Consider the following 27721-nt stretch of genomic DNA (forward strand, 5'->3'; position numbering starts at 1 on the left):
AATACCAACTCATTATAATATCTTTTAAGGACTATTTAAATATTGTCAGAGTAGCACAGAGCAAGGCCCCCCTAGATGCAGGAATGTGTTTCTCTGTTACCTCCTAACCTGGTAGATTTTGGCAAGCATGGAAGTCACATACATCCATCAAGCAGCATAACATCCAGTAAATACCTTTTGGGGCCTTTCACCTATTTTAGATTTTGGACCATTTTTCTTCATCCTTTTTTATTGGCGCTATACAATGAAAGTTTTCTCACAATATCACTGGAGTTCTTGTGCATGACAATTTGTTGTTTGTTTTGGGTTTTTTTTTTAATGAACTCTGTCAAAAATAATAATAATAAAAAAAATAAAACATTGCAGAAAGAAGGGATTTAATCCCTGTTGAAAAAAGGAAGACAAAAGCACGTTAACTGGCTTCGGAATTAGTGTGGAGAAATAGGTATGTCTGGCAAGTACAAAATATTGCATAGGATACAAAAAAACACAAAACCTGGCTTAACAGTTCTTATTTCACTACCTACAATATCCAAAGAAAAGAGGCAAACTGTACGCTCAGTTTATTTTCATTCACCATAAGAACTCTGCACTTAGCAGATGCCAGCATATGTTTTGACTAGAAACAGACAATTAAACTTGCTTGGAAATAACCAACTGCAATAGGTACAGGAATAAACAGCATTGAGCCACTTCACACTAGCTCACCAGCAGCAGCACCACCCTGCAGGGCAATCTATCAGCCACAGTAATCAAGGCAAGTTTAGGAAACCAGGATGTTTGACTGTATAGAAGTTCACTTGAGGACTGAACCGTAACTATGGAAGAAGGGAAAATAGCCCCATACACAGAACAAAAAACTAGCTGTGATTCTTATACTGAGAACCCGTTGCAACCACTCTGAATTGCTAGTATATTTTCAGTACGATTTATCTCTCTCCATCGCCACAGTTGAGACTGCAGGATTACTTCCTTTGTTTATTTGTTCAGAGAAAATCTGCAAAACTCCAGACATCCAGCTACGGCCTTCTTCCATGTGGCATTCTGCAACTCAGTCCCAGGCCTGCCCCACTTCGAGTCCGTTGTTTATACATTTAGTGCTCCATATTTTTAAGCTTTACTAGCTCCATACACCCCATTTTATTTTTGTCCTACACCCATAAAATCATGTGCTGTCACTAAGCCGAAAGATTCCCCTCAGGAGACTAGAAAGCCACCTGCCCCTTCTCCATGCTTTACTGACTCAGTAAACACAACTCCTGAATTTGGCTTGTGTAGCATTTTAAATGTCCCCCCCCCAAGATTCCTCAGTACTGGAGCTAATTTGTCCAGCACAGCCAGATTTGAAACAGGCCAGCATTGGAAAGCATAAGGGAAGAAATATCCTCTGGAAAGCAACAGTTCAAAAAAGGCTCTTCAGTATGCTATATAGCAATTTAGGCAAAACTAACTGACCGAAAAGAGGAAAAAAAAAAGGGAGAAAACTAAAAGCAGAACAAGAGTAGACCAGACAACAAGACAACAGAACCAGCCACCCAGAGTTCAGTGATCAATAAAGAAAATTTAACCATATACTAGTTAACATCACCCTTCTGTGTCTTGGTATCTTATCCAAGCAAAATAATACAGATTTTTATTCAGTGAAAGTAACTAAAAAATAAATAAAAAGGATGATCTTCAATCATCCCCCAAACAGAAAAAGTTGGTAGAAAAATAGAATATGCATGAAATTACATGTTGAAGACTTGCCAAATGCAAGCCTGAACTATATCACATATTATGTCACTATTACCATGGAAAAAAACCCCACAAACTGCTTTGCTGCTAAGGACATTGGAATGCCGCTGTGGTCTGAGAATCAAAGACAGAGAATGGTGATCTCCTACCTGCCTCCCTCTGCTTCCCTAGTAGCAGTATGTACTCTCTCTGCAGCTTAAACCACAAATTCCATTTATTCAGTATTAGTGTGAAGGTGTTTAAAACCCTTACAATGGGAAAGAAGGTTAAGTTGATGCCATCTTCAACATGTGAAAAGGCAAGACTAGTGTTCAACTGCAGGAACAAGCTCAAACATGGTGATGAGAAAATCAACTGACAAATTCATTAGCCACAAAAAGCACCGCATTTGACAACACCTTAAAAATCATTACACTGCAGGCATTGCTACTTTTGCACTTGTATTTGCTAGCAGCCTGAGCTCCACACAGCAAGGCATTTTCCAAATCTTCACAGTACTGTGACTCTTCCTATTGAGTTAATCCTGATTTATCCAGGGCTAGAGAAGACTATACATTAAAGCAGCATGCACTTAGGGCTCAGCCCTACAACGTATTGAGTGCTCTGGCCCCCAGCCACCAGAGCACTTAAGCACATGTTTTATTTTAAACACATGAGCAGTTCCACTGAAATTCAGAGAGAAAGTCACAGTATGGAGAGCCAGACTATGCCCTGAAAACGTGGAGCTGTATTAACACCATGAGCAAAGTGCAATTTAAAACTAACACAATCATTTCACTGGGTCAGGTAAAATCTATCCTAGTAGACAAGTTGTTCTACAGCACATTAATAGGGTCAGAGAGGTCTCTCAGCTCGCTCATGGCTCAGGCATGCTCCTAAATGGGCCAAGCATGAGAAAATGATTTCACAGGAAGTACTGTGAGCATTCAAAGGAAAGTTGAGCAATATCATCCATTGCCACCAAAACCAAACAGTAAGGCAGAAACTGAAATCTGAAGGATGTCCTCTTTTCATCCGATGGGCAGCGTTCTGCACCATGAAGGACAAAGGCATCACCCTTCACAAAGTTGCTCAAGCTTACACTGCCTTTTAACAACTACCCAGGTCTGGCAAATTTCTTTCCTTTTTAACAGTGACATAAAGCAATAGAACTGTATGAATTATCCCCCCCCCCCCAAATGCTATTAACATTTCAGCGTTAAAATTACACTGTGTCAAACTGCAGACAAAAAGAAGAGAGCTGCATTTCCAGAATACGTAAAATTTATACAGACTCAGTGTTTCTAGGATAGGATTAAAAAAAAAAAAAAAAAAAAAAAAAGAGATCAAGACCATTTCTTTTACTTGCGTGCCTAAATATTAATTTACCTTTCAGATGAGAAAAATGAAGCTATTATTGTATCCTATTATTATGATCAGATATTCTGATATGTGGACCTCCCATAACACACCAATTTTATTTGAAAACAAATATGATTTTAATTTTAAGATCACAAAGTTATCATATTTTATACCTCTTGCTCAAATACATCCGAAACAATTTAAATGATTTTTGTTACATAGTGTAATCTGTATCTTGAGTGACGACCTCTGCACTGGTTATCAGCCTAACGAGATGAGATAGTAAATAACCCCTTTGCTTCAAGAAGTATTTTATAATGCATGATGTCACAGCCCTGTAAAGCAGTGCTAGCACATCTTAGCAAATCGTTGTGTCAATGACATTTTAAAACTTCAGAGAAAAGGACTTTTAAGCTAACAGATCAACAACATACTCTTCTTAAAACTGTAATACTTCCACCGCTGATGCTGAGAGCTCCTTGGCTTCTTCAACACCATTGTATTAAAAAACTCAAAATGTATTTTAAAAAAGAAGGAAAAGTCTAATTAGAAAAGGGTTTGCTGGTTTCAGTCACTGCTAGTGCACGCAATAACCCCACTTTTTCCCTATCAAAATCCTCACTTGTTTTACCATGTTTGGTGAGAAACTGATTGAGCAACTTTGTTCATGGCTTTGGGCTGCTTGATGAAAGGGTCAAATAACACGCATCTGAGCCACAGATTGCACAGACCTCTTGGATCTGCAAAGTGGGGCCCAAAGTATTGCAGCTGAAAGGAAAGGCCGGGACAGGATCCCAAGAAGCAGGACTAACTGATCCTGAGAAGCTAGTCCTTGGGACACAGCATTTCTTCCACCTACCTGGGAAGGTCAGACTCAACATCTTGGGATGTGTCAGAGTGAAGGAGGAACAATCATAGAACCATTTTGGTTGGAAAAGACCTTTAAGATCATCAAGTCCAACTGTAAATCTAGCACTGCCAAATCCATCACTAAACTGTGTCCCTAAGTGCCACATCTACACGTCTTTTAAATACCTCCAGGGATGGTGACTCAACCACTTCCCTGGGCAGCGGGTTCCAACGTCTGACAACATTTTTGGTGAAGAAATTTTTCCTGACATCAAACATAAACCTCTCTGGTGTAACTTGAGACCTTTTTCTCTTGTCCTACCACTTGTTACTTGGGAAAAGAGACCAACACCCACCTCACAACAACCTTCTTAAGGCCGTTGTAGCAATAAGGTCTCCTTTGAGCCTCATCTTCTCCAGATGAAACAACTCCAGTTGACAAAACACTTGTGCTCTAGACCCTTTGCCAGCTTTGTTGCTCTTCTTTAGACACACTCCAGCATCTCAAATGTCTTTCCTGTAGTGAGAGGCCCAAAACTGAACACAGTATTTGAGGCGCAGCCTCACAAGTGCCGAGTAGAGGGGGACAATAACTTCCCTCATCCTGCTGGCCATACCATAAAAGCCAGGATGCTATTGGCCTGGGCACACTGCTGGCTCACATTCAGCCAGCTGTTGACCAACACGCTGTTCTTGTTTAGCAGAAATTAGGACACACTCCCAGGTCCTTTTCTGCTGAAGAGCTTTCCAGCCATTCTTCCACAAGCCTGTAGGGTTGTATGGGGTTATTGTGACCCAAGTGCACGACCTGGCACTTTGCCATGTTGAACCTTATACAGTTGGCCACAGCCCATCAATCCAGCCTGTCCAGATACCTCTGCAGAGCCTTCCTATCAATGCTCCCACCCAACTTGGTGTTGTCTGCAAATTTACTGAGGGTAAGCTCTGCAATACCTGCAAGGAAAGAAAGAGCTGCCATAACATAACCTCAGGGCATGCAAGTAGTCTCCAGATGTCAGAAAACATACCAAAGGCAGAGGAATAATTCGTCTGTGCCCCTTCAGGATCAAAGAAAAACTAATGAGTAAATTAATTAATTGCCTCTATGGATTGCATTCAACTGGCATTCTCATGCTACAGAGGAATTATCTTTTGCCACTGCTGTAGGAGTGGCTATAGCTCAGAAAGCTGACAAATCTTCAAGTCGGAGAACAGATATTTCAGGTTAAAAATGAGTCTTACATGTTCCAAAGTCTGAGAAAGTAACTGGGGTAGGAGGGGAAGGAAAGGACTCAAACACAGGACACAGTCAAAAATTAAGAAGACAGACAGCAATTCCATTACTGCATTCAGCTTCACGATTAAGTGCAGGATTAGCTGAGGATAAGGTGAACTGTCTGCACAAGAAAGGGAAGGCACAAGCAGGAAGGGAATACTTGTCTATCCCATAAAGGTTTTTGTCATATGCAAGAGTGATTCAAAGCTTTAAGAAAATAAATTTTTAAATATATTTTAACATCTTGCTTTTAACATCTAGATCTGGGGTTTTTTGTTTGTTTGTTTTTGTTTTGTGTGTTTGTGTGCTAAGGCTCTTGGAACATACCTTTCAGATGCTGAAATATTCCCAGCCATTTCTGTGACTCCAGCAGTTGAGATGCACACCATTCAGAAGGATGATTTCAACGTGCTTCCCCAGTGCTGCGAGACCTTTGCTTGTAACTTCCTTTTTGGCCTGTAGTGCTTAACTCTGTCAGTTATCATCAACACAACAGATTAGATTACTGAGCCCTGACAGCCTGTAAAAAAAGACTGAGTTCAGGGTATCACACAGGGTATCTGTTCTGCTTTTCCTGCTGCCAGTAGCTGCTCTGTAAAAGAGCTGCAGCTGGGAAGTTCTTCTTGAATTTGTTTGTTTTAAGGGGGATCCCATATGGATAAAGAGCAACATTTCTTCAGACATGATTAGACTTAGCTGTCAATGAAGCAGTCCTGTTATGTTGCTATGCCACCATGTCTTACTGGGCTCCGAGAAATTACTAAAGCAGTTATGCTTCTAAAAGCCTGCCCATGAACCACTAATTCTAGGTGTAATGAGGCGAGCTTCAGATATCGAGGTGCTCAGTAGTAATGGGTCATATGATCCCTTTAATACATTTATAAAAATTATACTTCAGAGCCCACTGCATAGCTCAACTGCCCTAATGATTAAGAGTTTCCCTTCTAACTCCTGTGCAGCATTTGTAATATAGTTTATACCATTTGGTCTTGTATAAAAATTGCTCTTTTGTTTAATGAGGGTTGGTCTCCATTATTCTCTTTCAAGAATAATAATGACAAGGAAAGAAAAACAAAACAGAAAAAAAACAACTCTGAAACAGCACCAGAACCTCAATAAAAGCCCAATCATTTTGAAAAGCAGCTGGTGGCAGCAAACAAAGCAATAGCCAGTTTTGAATCTATAAATAAATCAATCAGTAAATAGGGGAAGAAAAAACATCTGGCAATCTCTTCTACAAGCAAGGAGGAACAAGTGCAGTAGTGACTGAAAAGGGCTATATAAATGCCATCAGGGCTTATTCATGCCCTCCTGCAGAACTAAGTAAATACTGAAGAGGTCAATAAAAAAATAAAAAAAAAAAAAAAAAAAGAAAACAAAGATTGGTGTATATTTCTATTTGTATCGAAGCCCACTGTAAATCTCATTTGGACAACAATTTAATCATTACTTCACTAAATTGCTAAATACGAATAGGAAACAAACCCAAACCCAATCAGAACTTACAAAGAATACTTGAAGTAACTATTCCACTGTGACCACTGGACAAGGGAGGACTCTGAATGAACTAAGAAGCAAGAGACACAAGCAATCAGGTGCTGCTGGCACACACAGGGGACAGGAACTACACTGCAGAGCACTGCTAAGTCTGGACAATGTGCCCTCTGCACTGCACCTGCCAGCGCCCGGAACATAGCCCAGGCACCTGGAGCAGAAAGCCATGTTACAAATCATGCCTTCAAGGCACCGTTTAACCTCTTTTGTTGGAACGCTGCATTAAGCTACACGGGCACTGCACAGTTCAGGACTGGCTTTCCATCCTGAGACATGACACAGCTGCCACTGCAGCCTGGGGTCAGAGTTTGGGCAGGCACACCAGCAGACAGCTGATTCCAACCTCCGAAGAAAAGGAGGAAAGATAACCAATCATGGCAGCATCACAGGTGATGCATATTGAAACCAACAGCTTTTGTTTTGCTAGTGCTGGTACAGGCAGAGATTTCAGCACATGCAGACAGAAGCAAATGATAGATTTTATATTGTACCATACCATCCACTACACATTGCTGCAATTGCTTTTGCAAGCAATATGAAAACAGTTCATTTCCAAAAATAAAGGTTACATCCAAACTCACTTTAAACTGACCAAGACAGTCCTACATACCTTACATTCCTAAGGTTAATAACTGCTCTCCTGACCCTACTAAAAAGATCATTATTTTACATGAGACATGGTTCAAAAAAATTTTATAAGGAACATATTTACAGACTTTTACTAAAGAAAAAGCTGAATAACTGCATAATTCAAAAATATCTCCACATTCCACTCGATCTAAATTTGATGAATTTACAGATTATAAATTCTATACACTGCCAGCTTCTCCTGCGTTTAAGTCGTGAAAATCACTCTTGTATCAGTCAATATTAGTCTACATCCTTTTTACTTTCTGAATTAAGCTGAACGATAAAATCTCCATGTTGAAGCAAAAGAAAAAAAAAGTTGACACAAACACTGGGCCAAATTAACCAGAGTTAATCAGAGCACTCTGATCATCTGAAGTAGATTATAAAAACAGATACAGGCAGTAGAGTTAACTACTTTGATGATGTTTTGTACGACCAACAAGATGTGTGTTGAAAAGACTCACAGCAGGAAAAACAATAAACCAATAGCTCAGCTAATTAATACTGCTAATTTAACTTGAACCCTAACACGCCCCTTACTGTCACCTGCACTTCAAGGAGCAGATGGCAATGGTTCGCAGGCATTGCCAGTAAATTGTTTTCATTTTGCCCTTTCCCTCACAAACGAAACAGGACAGTCACAGAACCTGCTTGTCCTACTTTCTAAGGAAGAGGTTTCCAAAGAAGCACCCTCACCCCAAGAGGCAAATAGCAGAAAGCCTTGAACTGGAGACACGTTATGACTTCCAAACTACATACATGCTTTTTCTTGTTCCAATGCGCCTCCACCCCACTCTAGTTATTCCTAATTTCTACTCTATTTTGTTTATACCTCCAATAGGTGTAAGAGCACACAAACTAGCTACTAAACTGACTTGCCACTCTTTTCCCCCATGTCACAGATGTCTTAAAAGAACCTCTTTTCCTGTCTTCTGAATATTAATTTACCCATACAGTCCCCAAGTAGAGGGCAAGCCCCACAACTGCAGTGAGAACTTAGACATAATGCTAGCTTACAACTCATCAGAGTAAGCCACAACACACGTTTTCCCTAGACCTCAGGGATCTGTGTAACTTTAACAGACTGCAAATGAGCTCTGACAAGCTTTCTGTGGATACGACAGAAGTGAAGTAACCTCCTGGAAAAGTCTGCCTCCCTAACTTGTAAATAGTTTTCCTAACTGCACTGTTTCACATATGAACCTAGCAAGTCCTAAAGTCATAAAACAATACTGTGCTACGGCACCTCCCTTTGAAAGCTCAGTGTTAGCTACTGCTGTGCAACTACAGTTTCAAGATGTCCAGCCTTGCTTTATCCTTGCCTTTTGTCTCCCTGAACGTTTGTACTTCTCATTTTCCTCCACCTTGAGACCCTCTAAAGCAGACAGGCTTTTCCTAATGAGCTTGAGCCACTGCACAGTAACCACCCTCCTCTCAGCTGAGTCAGGGGAGTATGATGTCTGCAGAAATGAAGTGGGCTACAGTCAACATATTATCATATATTTGGGAGCAAAATTCTTTTGATCCTAGAGGAATTTTGAAGCTTTTGCTTCTTATGCTTCATGCAATTCCTCACATAAAGAGGTGGCATGAGAAGACCCATACTGTAACAGTTAATCACGGGCAACAGGTTAGTTACACTGGAATCTCTACCCATATTAAATGGGGGGTGGAGGAGAAAGGTGACAATTTATTTTTCTTAATTGACATAACAGAAAATTTCCCTTTGGGAAAAAAACAATATTTAAAAAATTAATTTATTGGAAAAGCAGCATGGATTCGTGGGGGGGGGGGGGGGGGGGAAGTATACACATCATTTAACCTTATTTTGGGATGCTGGAAAACATTAATGTGAGTTTGTGAAACTTACAAAAACCCCAGTTTTCAAAAGCTTCCAAGAATCTCCCAGTTCCTAAGAACTCATGGGGATACACAAAATATTGCTGGAAGTTAGCAGCAGCTATGCTGCCTGAGATCAGACAAGGGGGAGAAGAGAAAAAGGGAGCACATTCAGCTTTAGTGTGGAACAAGCCCTTCTCAAATCTAGTGGTTCAGTACTGCACAAAAGCATTTCTCTACTTAGTTCATTTTTCACCTATCACATAAGGAAACTGAAACCTTATGGATTAATAAAAGCATTTGAAAAACTAATTGTTCATCAACTTCGAGAAGCATACAATTATTCTAGTAATTCAGTTCAGAATGAGCCCAGGCAGCTTAAGTGCATTGCATTGCATATCTTTGATGAGTTAAAGCATTTTTAGCAACAGCATAACCAGCTTATGACAAGTTTATTTGCACATGAATATTAGTGTCTTGCTTTGACTTTCTTCTACACAACTAATATAACAAAAGGAAGAGGAGAGGCAAACAGCTTTATTTTAGTTCTTCAAATAGTTAGAAGCTTATCAGTAATCAGACATCTTATAATCATGAATTCAATCCAAAATTTACAGAGTACTGAGAGCAAAAAATCAAAGTCAAACATAATCAAAAACTCTGTCAACAATGATATGGCTCACAGAAATGTGGTATAAAAGCAGCTATGTAAAACACAGTTTACAAGCAAGGTTTATAGCTTTCTTTAACCAAATAGAGGGGAAGTCAATGTTAGCAGTCTCATAATACTCAGTGAAGCAATGATAATATGACAGTGTTATTTATCCTCTGAAATAACAATGACTCTTCAAAACCAGCTGAATTAGCCCTTATCTTGTAAACGGCTCAGGATTACAGACATATATAAGGGCCAAGGATGCATGCAGCACTCCCATGGATAGCATCATTGTTACAAGCTCCTCCTTTCTTTCATCTGTGTCATCCACAAAAGGCTGAGAACACTGGACAACACTGCCCCACATGGAGTCTCCATGTCTATTCTAAACACAGAAATTAATTCATCCCTTCCCAAAGCCACATCCTTTTAAAAATGGCCAAAGGATCTCTGTCTCTCTTGTCCAACTAGATCACACCCAACCAAAAAGGACAGGAAGTTCCTATATCTTGCAAGAACTTTTTTTTATGTTTTATTTTTCTTGAAGAATAACCTATCTTCTTGCTTATTCACAATGTTACTGTACTTGAAAAAGATTTAAATAGTGTCCTCCAAATGCTTTCCAAGGTTTGTATTGTTTGAAAGATCTGCTCTTCCTTACAGTTCAAAAGACAGAATTGGTGAACTTCTTACAAAAAAATAAAATAAAAAATAAAAAAAAAATCTTGTGAATTGTTTCTCCTTAGGCTCTTGTTCTTCTGATTTGAAAAAAAAAAAAAAAAAAAAAGACTTTTAACAAATATGGTGAGTTTGTGCTTGAATCAGCTCAAGAATGTAAATTTTCCAAAGGAAAGAAATCTGAGAGTATTCCTTCTTCATAGCTGACTCACATTCAGAACTAATCATATGCAAGACTGTTTTATGACCTTGCTTGGAGTCAACACAAAGTTGAGCTGCACTGCAATTTAAAGTACTTCTAAAGTTCTTTTGGCAAGAACAATCCATTGAGAGTAACTAGTACCACTCTTTAGAGACCTGATTTTCTAACACCAACACCTGCATTCATTTAATCTGAGCTTTTCAGACTCACTGGCATCACCTGCTATAGATGCTAATGTGTTGCTTCAGGCTCTTTTTGGAAAGGTTGTTTGGTGCCTCAATTCCCAAAGGATTCATCACTTTGAGGCAGATCCTTCACTTCTTTCCTCTCCCCTGAGTATATTCACACCCACAAATCCTCTCTCTAAAGCCTTCAGCCACTCTTTGATAGCTGTATAGCTGGGCAGCCTATAAAGCAATTAAATGATTTTCTGAACATGAAAAATGCTGTCTCCTTCTAACGTAGTAAAGCCAAAGTATCAACAGTATTTGAGACATGAAGAAACAAACTGAGGTATTTTAAATATACCTTTTACATTTTACAGTGGTGATACCTATTTCTAAGAAGAATCACTCTTTTTCCAGCCATTTGAAGCAAAGCCTCCTGGAGGAGGGAACACAGCAGCTGCTCAACTGAGCCAAGCAACAAAACAGCTTAGAGGAAGAATCAAACAACGCAGACTATATAATTAAAATGTAGTAAGAAGGTTATTATGCAAGATGTTATACAAGCTGAAATCTGGTCAGGATAACCACAAATGGCACATTTTCTTTTATTAGTACAAATGGTTGAAACCTTCCTGTTATTTCTTATCCAAAAGGTTTCAGGTTTAAGCATGGCATTGATTAATTAGAACTATACAAGAAGGTCTGGTATAACGCAGAGTCAAACCATTAACTTCTCTTGGCTGAAGATGAAACTCAGACTGTAAGTATTAAGTCCTGAATAAATCTATATATTCTCCGATGGGAAATAATTTCAACACCACTAAAATACTGACACTGTTATGGTGAAGTGCTGACCATTTAACAGAGCACCACAATGCCCATTTCACCTAATAGAGGAAATGAAGACTGTCTAATCCATGGAAAACTACAAATGAGTAAACATGCCAAACTCATGTTACTTTTCCATGCCCTATCTTCCTAAAGAGGACATCGCAAAGACACTAGAATTAAAAGTATATGAATAAAATCAAATTTGAATAAAACCAGGCAAGACTCTGTTTTGAAGCTACACTGAAGCATCACTGTATTTTCATAGTTGATATTGTGTAAGGTAAAAGAACCTAAGAGAGGCAAAGATTTTTATTAGTTCAGTTAATACAGGCAACATGACAGGCAACAAGCAGTATGAGCTTTTTTTAATAAAAAAATTCCAATAAAATAACAATACAGATTAAGAGTTTCTAGAAAAGAGGCGACAAGATTCAATAAGAGAAATTATATTGCACAAAGTACTTAAATAAGTATTATTAATATACGTAACTTCTCCCAGTAACATAGAGAAAGAAAATAGTTCAAAAAAACTCACTTCTCCCGATCTTTTTGTTGCAAACAAACTCCTAGTTTTAATAAATTTAACATTCTGCTTAAAGGTAAAAAGGCAGCAGGTAGAATCCAACGTGGCAAGTGTGTTACTTCTGGGACTGTCAAACCATCGAGCAAAAAAAAAGATCTGAAGAACACAACAATCTGGATGAACTACTAGTAAACCTGAGACTTTTTTTTTTTTTTTTTTTTTTACTTTTTACTGTGCTACATAATAACAGTGGTGAAGTACTGTATCTTCTGGCCTGAAATTTTCTATCATTTTGAGAGTGCCTTTTCGTACTTGAAACGTAGAATCCACTTGAACAAGTGCAGTTGCTCCAGAGATGAAATTGCTATAGTTCCGACAAAATAATAAGACCTAGAGGAAGCACTGAGCTCTTCAGGCTTATCTTGGCCTGCTTTTAAAATAGGAAATAACAATATTGCATGCACGGCCAACTCCAGAGGGTAATATATCCCCTTCTAAGATAAGTGTCTAAGATAGATGTAACAGAGGAAATGCCTTCTGGAGTTGCTTGCCTCTCCCCAACTGACAACTGAGAAACACCAGATGAATCCTACCTTTATTATAAAGATCTGTGGAGTAAAATATTCAAAGTAATGGATTCAGAACACAGACAAAGCACCCAGTAAAAAAAAAAAAAAAAAAAAAAAAAGAAAAATAGAAGTTTTATTTTAAAGGAAAGAAATTAGTTTGCAGGTTTGCTCATCTCTCGTAAAACTATGACCCTCTTTGACTCCAACCAACCACTTTTTTCAAAGTCTCTGTATAATTTAAACTATTCTTTCACTTTTTCATATATGTTCATGTCTATATATGTATACACCACACATGAAAAAAGACATCAGTTAATAACATAAAGCAAATTAACACTGAGATATAACAGCATGTTAATTCTTAGAATAATTAATACCATGTCTCAGTAAGCCAGTGGCAGCAATTATTCAAAATCATTATTTTCATGCATCTAAATTATTATTTCCTTAATATTAGCATAAGGAAACAACTACTTTTGATACCAAATCTATTCACTGCAGCAGTTGAGAAAATAATTTACCAGAAAAAATTAGCCAAGAGAAACGCTTACCCAATTTATATCCCAGATTACTTGCTACAAGCCACTGTAAAATGCATTTAATTCACATAAAATGCAGTCAGAAGACATCATTATATAAAGCTATAGAAAACAGAATAATAGAAAGGGAAATAAAACGAGACAAAAGACAAGACGAAGCGTTATATGTTTTACGATAAACAGACATTAAAAGTATTACAGAAGAGTATTAAAGATTAAGTTGCTTTTGTCAAAAGCAACTCTGCAAAAGACACTCCTTAAAGTTCTGAGGATTTTATGCTGGTTTATTCCAACTTTGTTAATCTGGTAAAGAAGGGTATCCAATACTGTTTCAGTGTAACCAGAGAGTCTGAAAAGGTGAACAGTCTATAAACAGTATTCCGTCACAAAGCATGCCTGATCTCACTGTAAAAGTCTGCACTGATTCTAATCTCAGTGAGTTCTATCCAAGCTAACAAATTGCCACCATCTACACGGCTTTATTTACAACAGTAAAAAGGAAAAAAAAAAAAAACCCAAACAAACTCTTATCTAGATTTCTGAATACATTCACTCAGATTTAATATAGAACTCATCTAAAAGCAATGAATGCAGAATTGAACCATAGATGCCTGCTGTAACAGCATGAATTAAACTTATGAATCTCTTCCTTCCCTTTCTCAAGTACTTCATTAGTCCTTTCAAAAGCCTAGATTTTGTTTCCCTGAGCTATGTAAATTGCTTTTCAGTATCTATCTTGCCTTTTCTACCAGTTTCCTCACTCCCCCAATTCTTCTATTGCTGATGCTGGCTACAAGAAAAAGTTAGAGGAGGTATTGTAAGCATTTGATCACTTGGAAGTCTTACAGTGATTCTTACATATTTTCTACATGTGTTTTGTGAACTTACTTTTTGAATGAGTCTTAAAATTATTATGCTTAATTCAGGCACCTCTCCTTATGGTATTATGTAAATTATATGATGAAATTGGTATATGGAAAATAATTTAAAATGAACAATTAATTCATACCTCATAGCAAAGCTAATTTTCAGCTGCCTATATTGTTCAACGGTTTCATCAGTGACTTGCTGGTTGCCAAAGAGGTCCCACTGGCAAATACACAACTGAGAGCAAATTAGGGGCAGTTCTGACATGGCTGATGGCAGAGTCTCTAGCTGGAAAGACTTCTTTATTCATGACATTCACCAGGTGCCAAGGGGGAGTTGTGACACAGAATAACCCCCAACATGAGTAGGGACTGAGGGGATGGGCATCCAGCCCTGGCAAGGACCGAGCTGTGACCGCCATTATCAGGGTGGGCAATGGTCCTGCCTGGAGTGGGAGAAGCCCTCTTACAGCCAATGTGTCCCTGGGTTTTGTGCATACTCATGTGTATGCTAATTATTTAGATTATTTGGGGGTGGGGGTGGGGGAGTGGAAAGTAGGGTGTTAAATAGTTACAACAGCCTGCATTCCCCCCCCCACAGTTGGGGCCACATAGCTTTTAAATATTTTAATTACTCCAGAATTATGCTCATATAAAAATCTAGTTCCAACATATATATTTACGCAACATAAACCTCAAAAAGCTCCAAAATAATAAGCATTAAGAAAGGAACTTTGCCTGCTAACTATGAAAGAACAAAAAGAAAAAAGAATACTAATTACTCTAAGCAGCATACTTTTTAATTATTATCATTATTTCAGAAGTCCCTATTGAATCTTTTCCATGAAAAACTCTGGGAGTTACCAAATTCTGGCTTCTCAGGGATACAATAAGCATCATCTGACTCCAGCACTCAATGTCCAACAAACAGGAGATGGATATATTTATTCTTAAAAAGAAACAAAGTTTCATTTTCTACATTTTCTAGGCACATTTTTGGGTGATTAATCCTACATAAGTTTAAGGTCTTCAATTTTCATAATAAGCATTCAGCATATTTTCCTCAAGCTAGGTATCCAGAATTAAAACTGTGTAATTAATTACGCTGCAAACCAGGCTGCTGCAGATCAGGAGTGCAAGCAGGCAGGAGAGGCAACACCCTACACAGTGATACCACCTGCCTCCTCCTGCCAGCCAAGCTACTCAGAGAAACATGAAAGAACACTGGCAGCAGATTTGGTTAACACTTACCAAGACTGAAGTAAGCAAAATTCTGAAGTGAACGATCAAAATATAGCAACCTTTGGATCCTACATCAGTTTTCCCAAAACCCATCTGTTGCCACCAGCAAAGCAGAATCCAAGAGAAGTGGTGAGGACACAAGTGTTGACATCTCCTGGCCTCCAGGCTTGCACAGAAGCGATGCTGGCCAGATCACCTGGACATCTATTTCAGTGCTGTGAGTATGCCAGTGTGAGAACACAAATGGGTAAGATCAACTCAATTACAGATCATCCAAAGTAAAGTCCTCTCCATTCAGAAAGATCTGACTGGAGCAGTTGCATTAATTTCCTGTAGCTCAACAGGGTTTAACTTTGAGGGCAGGAGTTGCAGCTACTCGGGCACCAAAGGCAGTTGATCACTGATAAGACACTCCTAGATTGCACACCATTTAAACCCTTCCAGCTTTCCAGGATCTTCCTCTACCAAACTGATAATGGGTCTGGATAGTTCTGTACTGTACCGTGGTCTTCCATTGGAAACTTTACCTTTATAGCAGGAAAATAAAAAACCCAAACAGATCTGAAAGTAATCACAGTATATTCTTATATTTCTAATTGTTAGCAAGCAAAAAAACCCACAGATTAATATCCTAAGAACCGATCCAAATAATCAGTTTACTAATATTTGCATGTGTTTTTCATTTTTGTATGCTACTAAAGCTAGCAAGCCCTTAGTCTTTTGTAGAAAATGGCTGCCATTGCTTTTTTTAATGGCAGCACAGTAGAAAGGCTAAAAATTAAATATTAATTTGTTGAATATATTTTTAAGTAAGTTTGCTGGAGCTTTAAACCCAGCACTTTCTTTAAGAGCCTGGTGCAGTTAAAGAGTATAGAATTTAAACACAGCAGTGGTGTTACCACAGAGCCCCTTCTTGTTCCAAGCATTTACTATACTTAAAAAAATGTAAAAAGCCCACAGTTAGTTCTTGGCACAAATAATTTCTGAATTCAGAAGAAAACTATGCACCAATTCAAACCTATAGGAATTGAAAATATTTTCCTGTCTCCATTCAGATAAAGAAACTGTTTGCAGCAGTTCATTTAAAGCCAAATCCTACCACACTCAGGTTGGAAGGATGCTGTTTAAGAGGAAATAAAATGACGCACTGATCCATTGACTGGCACATCAATCAGGACACGCTGATAGAGAATCATTAGTCAAGATTCCCTACTAATAGAAAATCATTAGTATACAGCACATCAGCAGTCATGCCTCTCAGGCTACTCAGACTTCTATTAACCAATACCTGACCTTGAGGCTAGTTTCTCTGTGGCTTTTGAAGCTTCTGGGGCATAATTTATTCAAGACTTTTGATATAGTGTAATCCTTCTGGATCACAGTATTGGCCCAAAAATAAAGTACACGGAAGTGTGTAGAAATGTGAGTAAAAGGGCAAAGGGGAGTTCTTCTTTTATTTGTATGTACCAAGGCAGCATTAAAAACCTAGTTTAAATCCGTCCAAACCAGAAATTTTCACGACAAACACTAACAGTTATTACTTTGTTTCTGTTCATTAGCTGCAGGCAATTCGATTCAGGATACATCTCAGTAGGACTGTGATTACTTCCATAAATAATGCATGCTTCATTTTGATTCTCTCAGTGTACCTGCTATGCTATTTATTCCAGCATCCACACAAAGCCTGTGAAGTGTTTGGACAGCCAAGCTAGCCAGTGGCACGGCGAGATGGACCCGATTCATGGAATGCATCTGATGAACCAAGGCTCTAAGCAAAACCAGTGGCTGTCTAGAGAACTATGAATTTCCACGATAAGAAGAAGGCAATAGAAATAACAAAACCTGATTGTTTTTAATACTTATTAATGATGGTTCTTTACAGTTCTTTACAGTTCTTTACAGTTAAAATGGAACTTCAGTTACAACACTCTCTGTAAACTACAAGGAGGTATTATCACAGCCTGAAGCAAGAGTTCAGAAGCAGAAACACCCAAACCACAAGTTCATTACTTAGTGTTGGTATAGGAGGTTTCAGTACATAGCTTTTGACAGACTGTTTTGAGCTGAGAAAGTGAGGTCCAGGACTAGACTTCCTCCATGTTTTCTTCCTGTTGACTTTGCTTGTTTGGGGTTTTTTTTTAAGTCAGGTAACAGAACTGCAACAGTAATGTAGCAGTTGCTGATATTGTTTCTTCAAGTTAAATTACTTCAAGCACTCAGAAAATACAGCTGGAAAGTATTAGGACTTTGGGATACCTGCTACAGTTTTTTATTGAACTTCCTAGACTTATTTTCAGTGTGCCTTTCAAGTAAGTTGATGCAATTTTGTACTGAGAGTTATAACTTCACATACAGTCTGAACCACTTATCTTGTTTGTAGATGTCCTGACTTTTAATGTTTTATACATTCTCTTTTTAATTGTCATAAATGTCTCTTAGACCACACCTGGCTTCTGCTGTTTGTTGTTTCTTTGTCATCCTGTGCTGACTTTACATATTCAGTATCTTTAAAAGAATCCTTTCAGTATTAGATACCATATGAAGTTCCTCAACATATATGAAACAGTTTAGGTTTTCCACTTTTTATCATTGTTGTTGTTTGCATTCCAGCCACAAAAAACTGCCGAAGTTTGTATCAGCTGGAAACATAAGTTCTTCCTGCATCCCACCATCTCCTCTAAAAGCTTAACTTCATCATATTAACATATCTTTCTATAGTAGGCTTCCCTGGTCTAGGTTAACGGAGTACAGGATTTAGGAACAAACTAGAACTATTACTGTCATTTTACAGATTCTAAATGTATATTACTGTTTTGAAAAACAAGAATAGAAAATCCTCTAGTTTTCACATCACGCGTGATGACATTCAGTTTACCCCTAATGTCCACCTTAGCTTTCATCTGGTTAGAAAAAAGCAGTGGGGTAACTCACTGGGCTTTTGAGAGTCTACATGATCTCTGAGTGCACACCATAGTGAGAAGGGGGGGATGAAAACACCCTTTCACACACACGTGCTCTTTTCTTGAAGAGTTTGACTGCAGAGGAACAAATCTTACAAATAAGACTGCCAAAGCAAGCAGTAGGGTGTTGTTGTTGCTGCCGGGTATCTTTGGGCTGGGTTGGTTTTGTTTTTTTTTTTTTTTTTTGTTTTTTGTTTGCTTGTTTGGATGGCTTTTTGGTTTTTTTGTTTGTTTTTTAATCAGGGCAACATAGAGTGGCATTTCTTAAACAATTTAAGACATCATCACAGGTATTTTTTTTAGTTTGGTCACAAAGGAAACACTGTGGACTGGATTCTGTTCTCATGCTGGTGGACACAGAAAATAATTGCTGTAAAATGTGGTGTAGCAGACCTCTGGAAAAGAAGACAAAATCCTTAAGTGTTTATACATGTGGGATAGACATCCTATTCTCTGTTTAAAGAAGTGAGGTCTTTTACCAGACCTGTTACAAAGCCCTAATTTCATCATGAATCAGGATGCAAAAACAGGCTCAAAAATGTATGGCACATTGATGATAAGGAAGAGAAGAAAAGAAAAGGTCAAGTTTTTGAAGCAAATTGGTTAATTCCGCAAATAAAAAGCTTGGTTAGGGAACAACGCAGAACTCAATGAATACCCAGGGAACTGCCTCAATGAATTAACAGGTGCTAGATAACCCAAACAATACCTTTACCTCTTCCCCTCCTCTCCCCTCCAATAATTTGCCAGTGGAAACAAGTGAGGTGATGTGATGTTTTCTTTGCTATTTGTTTGGCTCCCTGGTTTCAAACTTGTATGGTTAACATCTGGGAGATGTAACATTTGAAGTGCAAAGCCAGCTGAAATTGGTAACATAGACAAGCAGAAGATGCCCCCCAAAAGATGAAAAAGATATGCTATATGTCTGTCCATTTCAGTGTGTAATTACCTACTTCCACCAAAAAAAATAGTAACCAGTTTTGCTGGTAAAATATCTCTATCAGTTTATATGGAATATTTAAACACATCTTTTCCATTATCAAGTGTAAACTGATAATGTAAACAACTCTGGAAACTGTACTGCCTCTGTCTTACCTCATTATAGTACTTCAGCATGTCACAAGAATGGCTTTGACTAATGCCCTTAATTTGCCTCTTTTATTCTCAACACTTGCATTTCTCTACTTTTTTGACTTGAACCCTAGCCACATACTTAAGGTAACAAATATATACAGACTTTAACAATGGCTAAGCAACTATTCCAGAAAATACAGCACCATTCACAAACTTCGACAGAAGAGCCATGTCAAAACACTTCAGGAGAAGATCAAGCCAGTGGGGATTTTAACATCAAATGCTTAACCTGATATTTGGACAGAAGACTGGGCTGCTATTTCTGTTGTGTTAAAGAGCAGTCAGTGGAACATTTTGATATCCAAATTTGGTTTGTCAATGTGTTTAGCCAAATGAACCAGTGCTTTGGATCTCATTATTGCGTGTCTGGACACTGTAAATCAGAAGTGATAGTTCAGTTATATTATAAGGAGCCTTGCTTTTAATGTTATTGTTTATACAATACTTAACATTGCTCACAGATACTATAATCAGATTAACTGCAGGCACAAAACACAGAAGCAGTGCAAAAATAAAACTGAAAACTTTCTTCTAAATATTTCACTAATTTATTTTTCCCTATGTTTTGAATTGTATTTGTAACATAGTTATTTTGTTCTTGAATGCATTGTTGTATTTGTTATACCAAAAAGAACATTTGGCTGGAATCTATTTTAAACTAAGATACTCTGCATGGAGGTAAGGATGCTTTCAAGCTGAAAGAAAAGACAGCATTTCAAGCTATGTATCAGGATGTTTGCACAGTTCTAAAATAACAGAAAAAAAAAAAGAATATTGGGTTTGTTTTTAAGTTTTAAAACATCCTCAAACAGTTTAAGACAAAGAACTGTTTTTTAAAATTTATTCAGTAAATTAACATATGAAAACAATGAGAACAATATCCAAGTCAGGTCACTGCAAATATGTAGTTCCTTCTCTGAAGTCAGTATTTAACAGGTATGCAAAGGCACACTTACCATGGACAAGTAAGAGAAGTATATATCATGTTTCAGATGACTGTAAATCATCCAATGGGTAGCCCATTATACAATATGCTGATGAAAGATTTGGCCATAACCGTCAAGATCTTAAAAACAACAAAAAAAAAAACACAAAAGATGATCAGATACTGAAATAGTGAAAACTGAGTGTTCCTTATTCAAAATACAGTTTGACTGCTTTTTAAAGCATACTTTTAAAAAGACAAAACCAGAAAAGATCCTGTTACACACCACCTCCATTCAGCAAAAGCTTCTTGCGCAACCACTGCAATGTATCTTGCTCAGATACTTAATTTGCAGATATTTTGCAGGTTTTTTGGCTTTCAGCTGACTTTTCAGCATTCAGACCCTTTTTTCCCTGTTGTGTGACAACAGTCTTATCCATCAGCATTTGCTGAACACAGGAAAGCATTTTACTCACAAGATTTTCAAGCTCTATTTTATATATTCCCTGTTTTGCTTTGTTTTTTGCTTTTTTAATGCAGGACTTCACAGTGTAATTTCCACTGAAGCATAAAATCCACACTCCAAAATTAGGTACAAAGCTGGGTGTCAGGGAGGAGTGCAGCATGTACGCAGCACACACGTCGGCGGGTGGGTGATAACACCAACACCTCTAAGACAAGGTACACAGCTTAATTTGGGTTAGAAGTGCATAGAGAACACAGAACACTCATTGTCCCATCAACAGCAACATATTCCTATTAATTCTTTGTTTCTATTTCACTACACAGAAAGATCAGAGTGATACAAAGCTCATCAGACAATCAAAAAGTCTAATTTTCAGACCCAGATGATGGACAGAAAAGTAAGAGAGGCAGGCTCCAGGTCGAGCAGCTGTATAGCACTGAGGTAAAAGTTGAGCTAAAATTCATCTTTATTCACTGAATAAAATAGAGCTTTTTGGAAAAAAGTTATTACAGAACCATTCTTTCATCATTCCTTCAAATTCCCATAAGGGGCAGCAACTTACACTCTATCTCAAACTGAAAATTTGACAAATTTGGGTTTATTTGGGGTTTTTTGTTTGTTTGGTTTGGTTGTTTTTTTTTTTTTTTTCTCAAAGCAAAAATGGTGAGAGCATTCTACCACCCTTGAAGCATCCCATTTCAATAGTTTCAAATTTATATATTTCCTCTTAAGAGAAGCTTTTTTATTACAGTTTTATTTAAAGTCAAATCTTAGATTAAAATAAAGTCAACACTAAAGTGAAAATTTGATTCCAGCACAGCGATTCCTCTTTCATTAAGCATTTTTAAAGTGAGTGGTTCCAAACCACAATTTTCAGATATAGAATGAAATTTCAATGATCTCTCTGAACTAAGTTTTACATTTTCCATAGAACTGCACAGATCTTAAAAAGGAATTTTCAGCTGAAATGAGAAAAGCTTAGGTAAAATTAATATAATTTTCTGACTACTTTGCACAGATTATTGTTGTCTGCATCATCCTTTTCTTTCCCACCCCTTCTGCTGAAATCCTACATCTAAATTCTGTTAGTAGCTTAAGGGCAGCTATATGACCCATCCAAACATTTCACCTTTCTGTTCTGCCTTTCTTCTCCCCCCCCAAAAAAAATTAGAAATGCTGAATTACAGGCTCAGTCAAGTAATACGTAAATTTGTGAAAACTAGATGGACAGCAAATTCATTGTACAAGGGAAATAAATTCTTCATTGTCCAAAACACCAGAATACTTTTAGCATGGTGGAGACCTACACGAAAGTCAAACCAAATATGCTTAGGAAAAGGCATTCTATTCACATACGGTAGCTTTTTGATGTGCATGTTCTTCCAAATACTTTTCTGTATTCATTTTGCAATGTTGTTTCAAAGGACAAGGACAAAATTACCTATTTTCAAGTATGATCAGGCTTTATTCAGAAAAATCAGCAACTTTAAGCAGACAATATGATTTCTGTATAAAATATAATAACACAGTGGCAATATAATTTCTGAATAATTACACCCTGGTTTAAATAATTACCCTGTCTTAACTTGAGGTAAACTCGCAGTTAAAGTAAGCTTGATTTTATATGTCCATGGACTAGTTACAGACACATGATCAATCACTGCATCTCAAATGTAAGAGAAGTGACTTACTGCTGTGAACTGCAAAGTTACTGAAACATTTTAACAGAAGCCCCTGACCATCATTTAATCACACGATTGAGAGCTTTGTCTTGCAGGACTAGCTTCCCAAGCTGCTCTTAAAGATGCTTTAGTGACCAACTTAAAAGGCTAGAAATGGTGTTTACACATTCTGCTGACAGCCTTAATCCTTCAAGCAGACATCTGCAGAGCCAAAACAGTACAAGTTTTGGCCTTCCTTGGTATTTTGACTGTCCATAAAACCAAAAGCCATAAAAAGACTTCTATGTTTTCAAATACTTTAACAATAAAAAAAAAATAAACCTTGCACTGATTAATGCTGTATTTCTTTTTTTGAGTACACACAAATCCAATGAGTTATTATTCACAATACAGAGGCTTTTTAAGGACCCTACTAAATATCAGTGAAAGTTATAAAACACCTGAAATGCAATCAACTAAAAATCTCATTCTAGCCAGGGGGTTGATCTGTTCCCAGCACTTAAGTGGCACAGGTAGACAGTACGAGTTTATTTGTGACTTCACTGGACATAAAATATCTGGTTGAAATTAGTCACACATACAGCTACATGAAAAACAGCAGTCCCTGTGCATCAGCATTATATAGGTATGGCATACCCTTGCAGCCAGGCACTGCAAGGTGAGCAGTGCCCAACACAAGTACAGGGACTGGCACCAGTTACCACCTCCAGCACAAAGGGCAGCCTGCACTGAGAGCAGAGGTTCTAAGGTCAGTAGAATACAAAAATACTCAGATGGTCTCCGAGAATGAAATAAAGATTTTTTCCTGGATTCATGCCTCAGACATGTGGAGACAGTTTTAGACTGTATGTGTGTCTCTGCCATCTCCACAGAAACCTTTCTAAATATGGGCAATTTTATGACTGTCCTATGCAGCTACATAAGTATCCAGGTGGACCATGAATTTGCAATTGATTTCATTAATTAGAAAACTTGCTTTGAAGGAAGTGAACACTATTGACAAAAGTAGTTTGCAAGCATTGTTCTCTACTGAAATCTAAGCGGTCATTTCAATAAAGGCAAAGGGTTTTTTTCCTAACAAGCAACCTGCACTGAAAACTAATTGGAAACCACAGGTATTTTGTGTCTATTTCACAATCAATGAAAGGCTAACCTCAAACAGCTCATTGCAAATGGCTCAGCTTGTATAGACAAGCTCCATGAGTCATTCACACACCCTTTACAGTCAGTTAGCTAAGCCTGTCCCAAAGATGCTCACCTGCAAGGGCAGTCATTCATGCAGTGACCACCTCTCCTACTCTGCACCCATCCCTCTGAGCCAAAACACATATTCAGTATTGGATATGTGTTTACTTGTTGGATACATCAATTTTCACTCAAGGCATATCACAGAGGAGAGCATTTTGTGTACCTGTAACCTCTAATTCTAAATGTAATTCTTGACCCTCGTTCTTTCTGGTTTTTAAATTGGCCAAACCCATGATTACTACCTGGTATAATGTAAACAAAAATGTAAAAACCAAACAGGGCTGCCAGGTACACACTGCAAACCAGGACAGACACACTGTGTAAATGCATAAAAGTGCTAAAGAGCCTTGATGATAAAACACTCAACGCACAGTTTGTTTTAAATCACTATGTTCAAATTGTTATTTATACATTTTTCTTTACTTAAATGAAACCCTCTCATTAGGTGTGGTTACACTAACACTTGCATCAATGACATGCTAAATGCCAATAATTATTATAATACAACGAAGAATAACAATATATTAACCGTTTACTGCAGGAAGAGAAACTGGATGCATTTATCCGCTTATACGAACAAAACTGGATCATATCCAAATGACTGAACACGCTGACCTTGGCAACTACTGTAACTGTTGTTTTAATCAAACTTTGTTTAATGTTTTGAATGTGCAATATTTAAAAACTATGGAGTAGCAGAGTAGCATATTATTGCTTGAAACCCACAAGTTTGTTTTAACAGTGAGACCTTACAACCACATTGCTTAATGAGTACTGACAAAGTGCTTTTTGGTCCTTACACAAACTCTACCACCCACTGACCTATTTTCAAAGTGTAACCAATTTTGCTTATGCTTACAGCAAAAAAACAAACAAACAAACAAACAAAAACAAACAACCAAAAAACCACAAAAGTACTACTCAGAGACCAAAGATTGAGATTTTCCATTGAAATATTCTTTTCCAAAAATAAAAAAGATATCAAAAAAATAAACGTAATGAAGCTGCATTCAGGGCACAGTTAATTAAAAATGCAACTGGCAGCATGCACTGTTAAAAAAAAATGACCTAAATTTTCACAAAGAGTTGGCTGTTATTAACTTTTCAAACCACAGATTTTCAGTCTGAGGAAAGAAGGATTGTTCACCTGGTATCTTTGAATAGTGAATACTGCTTGGAGTAACTGGAACTGTTAAACATCATTTACACTTCTCTTCCATTTTTCTTTGCCTTTTTTCCTTCATAAGGACCTCTCACTTTACTACATCCTCATTCAGTGTTTTCAATGAATTGAAATTATTTGCCTCAATACTTCAGTGCTGTGATTTTTATGAAGTTATTTATGACTATTGTAATTTTAAAATAAAAATGTTAGTAATGAATTACTGATAAACGGTTTCAATTTGGTTTTGAAATTTAGCTCGGACTCCACGTAAGCACTAGTGGTATCTATTTCTTTTGAGTATTTTTAGAAGGATTTGGGTGAACATTTTGCTCTTAATTTCCCATTCAAACGACATTCTTCATTTAGGCTACTTCAGATCCACATGAAGACTCACAATGCTATGTGATATTTATCTGGACCTTTTATTAAGTCTTTTGTGGGAAAAATACACATTTTGCTGCTGTAAGAGAACAGGACAGAGGAATTGACATGTCAGTTTATATCAACAGGTTCTGAATATCACTTCTTATATGCATGGTATGCATTTAATACCATCTGAGTACAATTTAAAATGCTGTGTAATTTCAAAAATACTTTTCTCCTCAATCAGTCCACGAACTCCCTTTGTCACTCACTTTCTTCCATTAGCAGGACATCAGGTGAAGAAATAAGGCTAATGTATTTCCTGTGAGAGCTCTGTTCTGCGCAAATTTGTAATGAAAATGTGACATTTGTTCTCCAACACTGCTGGTACATGTCCTTTCTATGATGCAAAATTAACTTCCATGGCAGTATACAGTCTCTAACACATTCTTGACCAATGGACATCATGAAGAACTGTACTCTATCCCTGTCAACGACTTATTTCCTTTTTTTCCACTAGAGAAGCAGTTTTATATTTCTTTCTCACCTTGAAGAAAATGGCTGACTCACCAGAATATTTTTACCATATTGCTAACAAAAATGAGAAGTCACATGCAAAAATACTGCTTCTCACCATATTTATTCTGTGAACAGTCATTGATATTGCTTGGCAAAGCAAGTATTTATATCTTTATATTCTATAAACCAAATAGTATTTTGGGAAACTACATAAGTTCCTGAGCAGCCTGTTGTGCTACACAGCAGTAAAAATCAAACCTAACTTTGTTCTGTAGTTATTTTACCACCTTCTGCCTGTGTGATACATGAACAAAGTCAGAACTGATGCTTTGAGCATCATTCTTTGAGCACATTGCTTTCTAGCAATAACAGTTTGTTCAAAAAAACAAACCCAAATCAAAATAACACCAACAACAAAAACACCTAAAAAAAACCAAAGAAAAAAACAACAAACAAACCCCCCCCAATATCAAAAGAAAATTACATTATCCAGAAAAGAATCCTTATCCAGGATTCTGTGGTACTGGAGAGCAGAACATGGTTCCCTTGGTCAACTTACCAGCAGCACTGCAGTTGGGCTTAGCATGTGCATCCAGAACTAATCTTTTAATGAACTGGTGTTAATTAACAATAAACCACTAAATATTCCAGCCATATAACTAGTTGTGGAAAAAATACCACCTATATTACATTGTAATAAAACCTGCCTAGGGAGAAAAGAGGCTGTTTTTAACATCATCGTGTCATTCATCCTCCTCTTCACTGGAATGTAAGATACCTAGCTTTGTGCAGCAAATACCCACTATACACACTGATTAGGATTACAAAATATGAAAACATTCCTTGTTTCTTGGGAGCAAAGATAAAACTTAAGATGTAGGGGACAGGAAGCAGCTATTTCAGAGTCCATGGATTATAGGATGAAGTCTCATTGTGTAAGGTAATTTAAGCAGTCAGTACTTGACCATTATGCACTGCAAAAATGTATGTTAATCATGACCTTATAAATAAAACTGTTCAACTGTCTCCACATTCTCCACTGATGTTTTTTGTATTAGTTGTATTGGTTGTCTTCACCTGGCAACTTTTGAGGTTATATGTTTGTCTAGTGTTCATTAGCTGCAATTCCCATATGGTCATGTATATGTCTGCTCTACAGATTTCCTTTGGGGCCCCAGATCTTGGTCAGCATATTCTTCTACAGATACAGGTGTGAAATGCTGACTCCTCAACACACCCCCCAAACAAATACAGCAAGAAGGAAAAAGAAAAGTTGCACTTCACAGAACTGGTGGGAAAAAGTTGCAAAGTGTCAATACTGTACCTCTCCTACCTTGTACATAGAATCATAGAATCATAGAATCATAGAATCATAGAATAGTTAGGGTTGGAAAGGACCTCAAGATCATCTAGTTCCAACCCCCCTGCCATGGGCAGGGACACCTCACACTAAACCATCCCACACAAGGCTTCATCCAACCTGGCCTTGAACACTGCCAGGGATGGAGCAATCACAACCTCCCTGGGCAACCCATTCCAGTGCCTCACCACCCTAACAGGAAAGAATTTCCTCCTTATATCCAATCTAAACTTCCACTGTTTAAGTTTTAACCCGTTACCCCTTGTCCTGTCACTACAGTCCCTGATGAAGAGTCCCTCCCCAGCATCCCTATAGGCCCCCTTCAGGTACTGGAAGGCTGCTACGAGGTCTCCATGCAACCTTCTCTTCTCCAGGCTGAACAGCCCCAACTTTCTCAGCCT

General features: G+C 37.7%; 1 protein-coding gene across 5 annotated transcripts in view; it reads right to left on the reverse strand.

Moving 5' to 3' along the window:
• The window catches only part of CHRM3 (cholinergic receptor muscarinic 3), a 277465-nt gene that overhangs the window by 175195 nt on the left and 74549 nt on the right, over positions 1–27721 (reverse strand). For 2 of the 5 annotated variants that reach the window (XM_065680192.1, XM_065680193.1), the window contains exon 2: positions 20549–20658. The exons of 1 other annotated variant lie outside the window; for it this stretch is intronic. The gene's annotated coding sequence lies outside the window, so the exon portion shown is untranslated. Of the gene's footprint in view, positions 1–5530; positions 5553–5625; positions 5675–20548; positions 20659–27721 lie in introns of those variants that run through there. 2 more of the 5 variants (XR_010613009.1, XM_065680195.1) reach the window with 2 other exon arrangements.

The sequence above is a fragment of the Lathamus discolor genome, chromosome 5 (assembly GCF_037157495.1).
Source record: "Lathamus discolor isolate bLatDis1 chromosome 5, bLatDis1.hap1, whole genome shotgun sequence".
NCBI classification, from domain to species: Eukaryota; Metazoa; Chordata; class Aves; order Psittaciformes; family Psittacidae; genus Lathamus; species Lathamus discolor.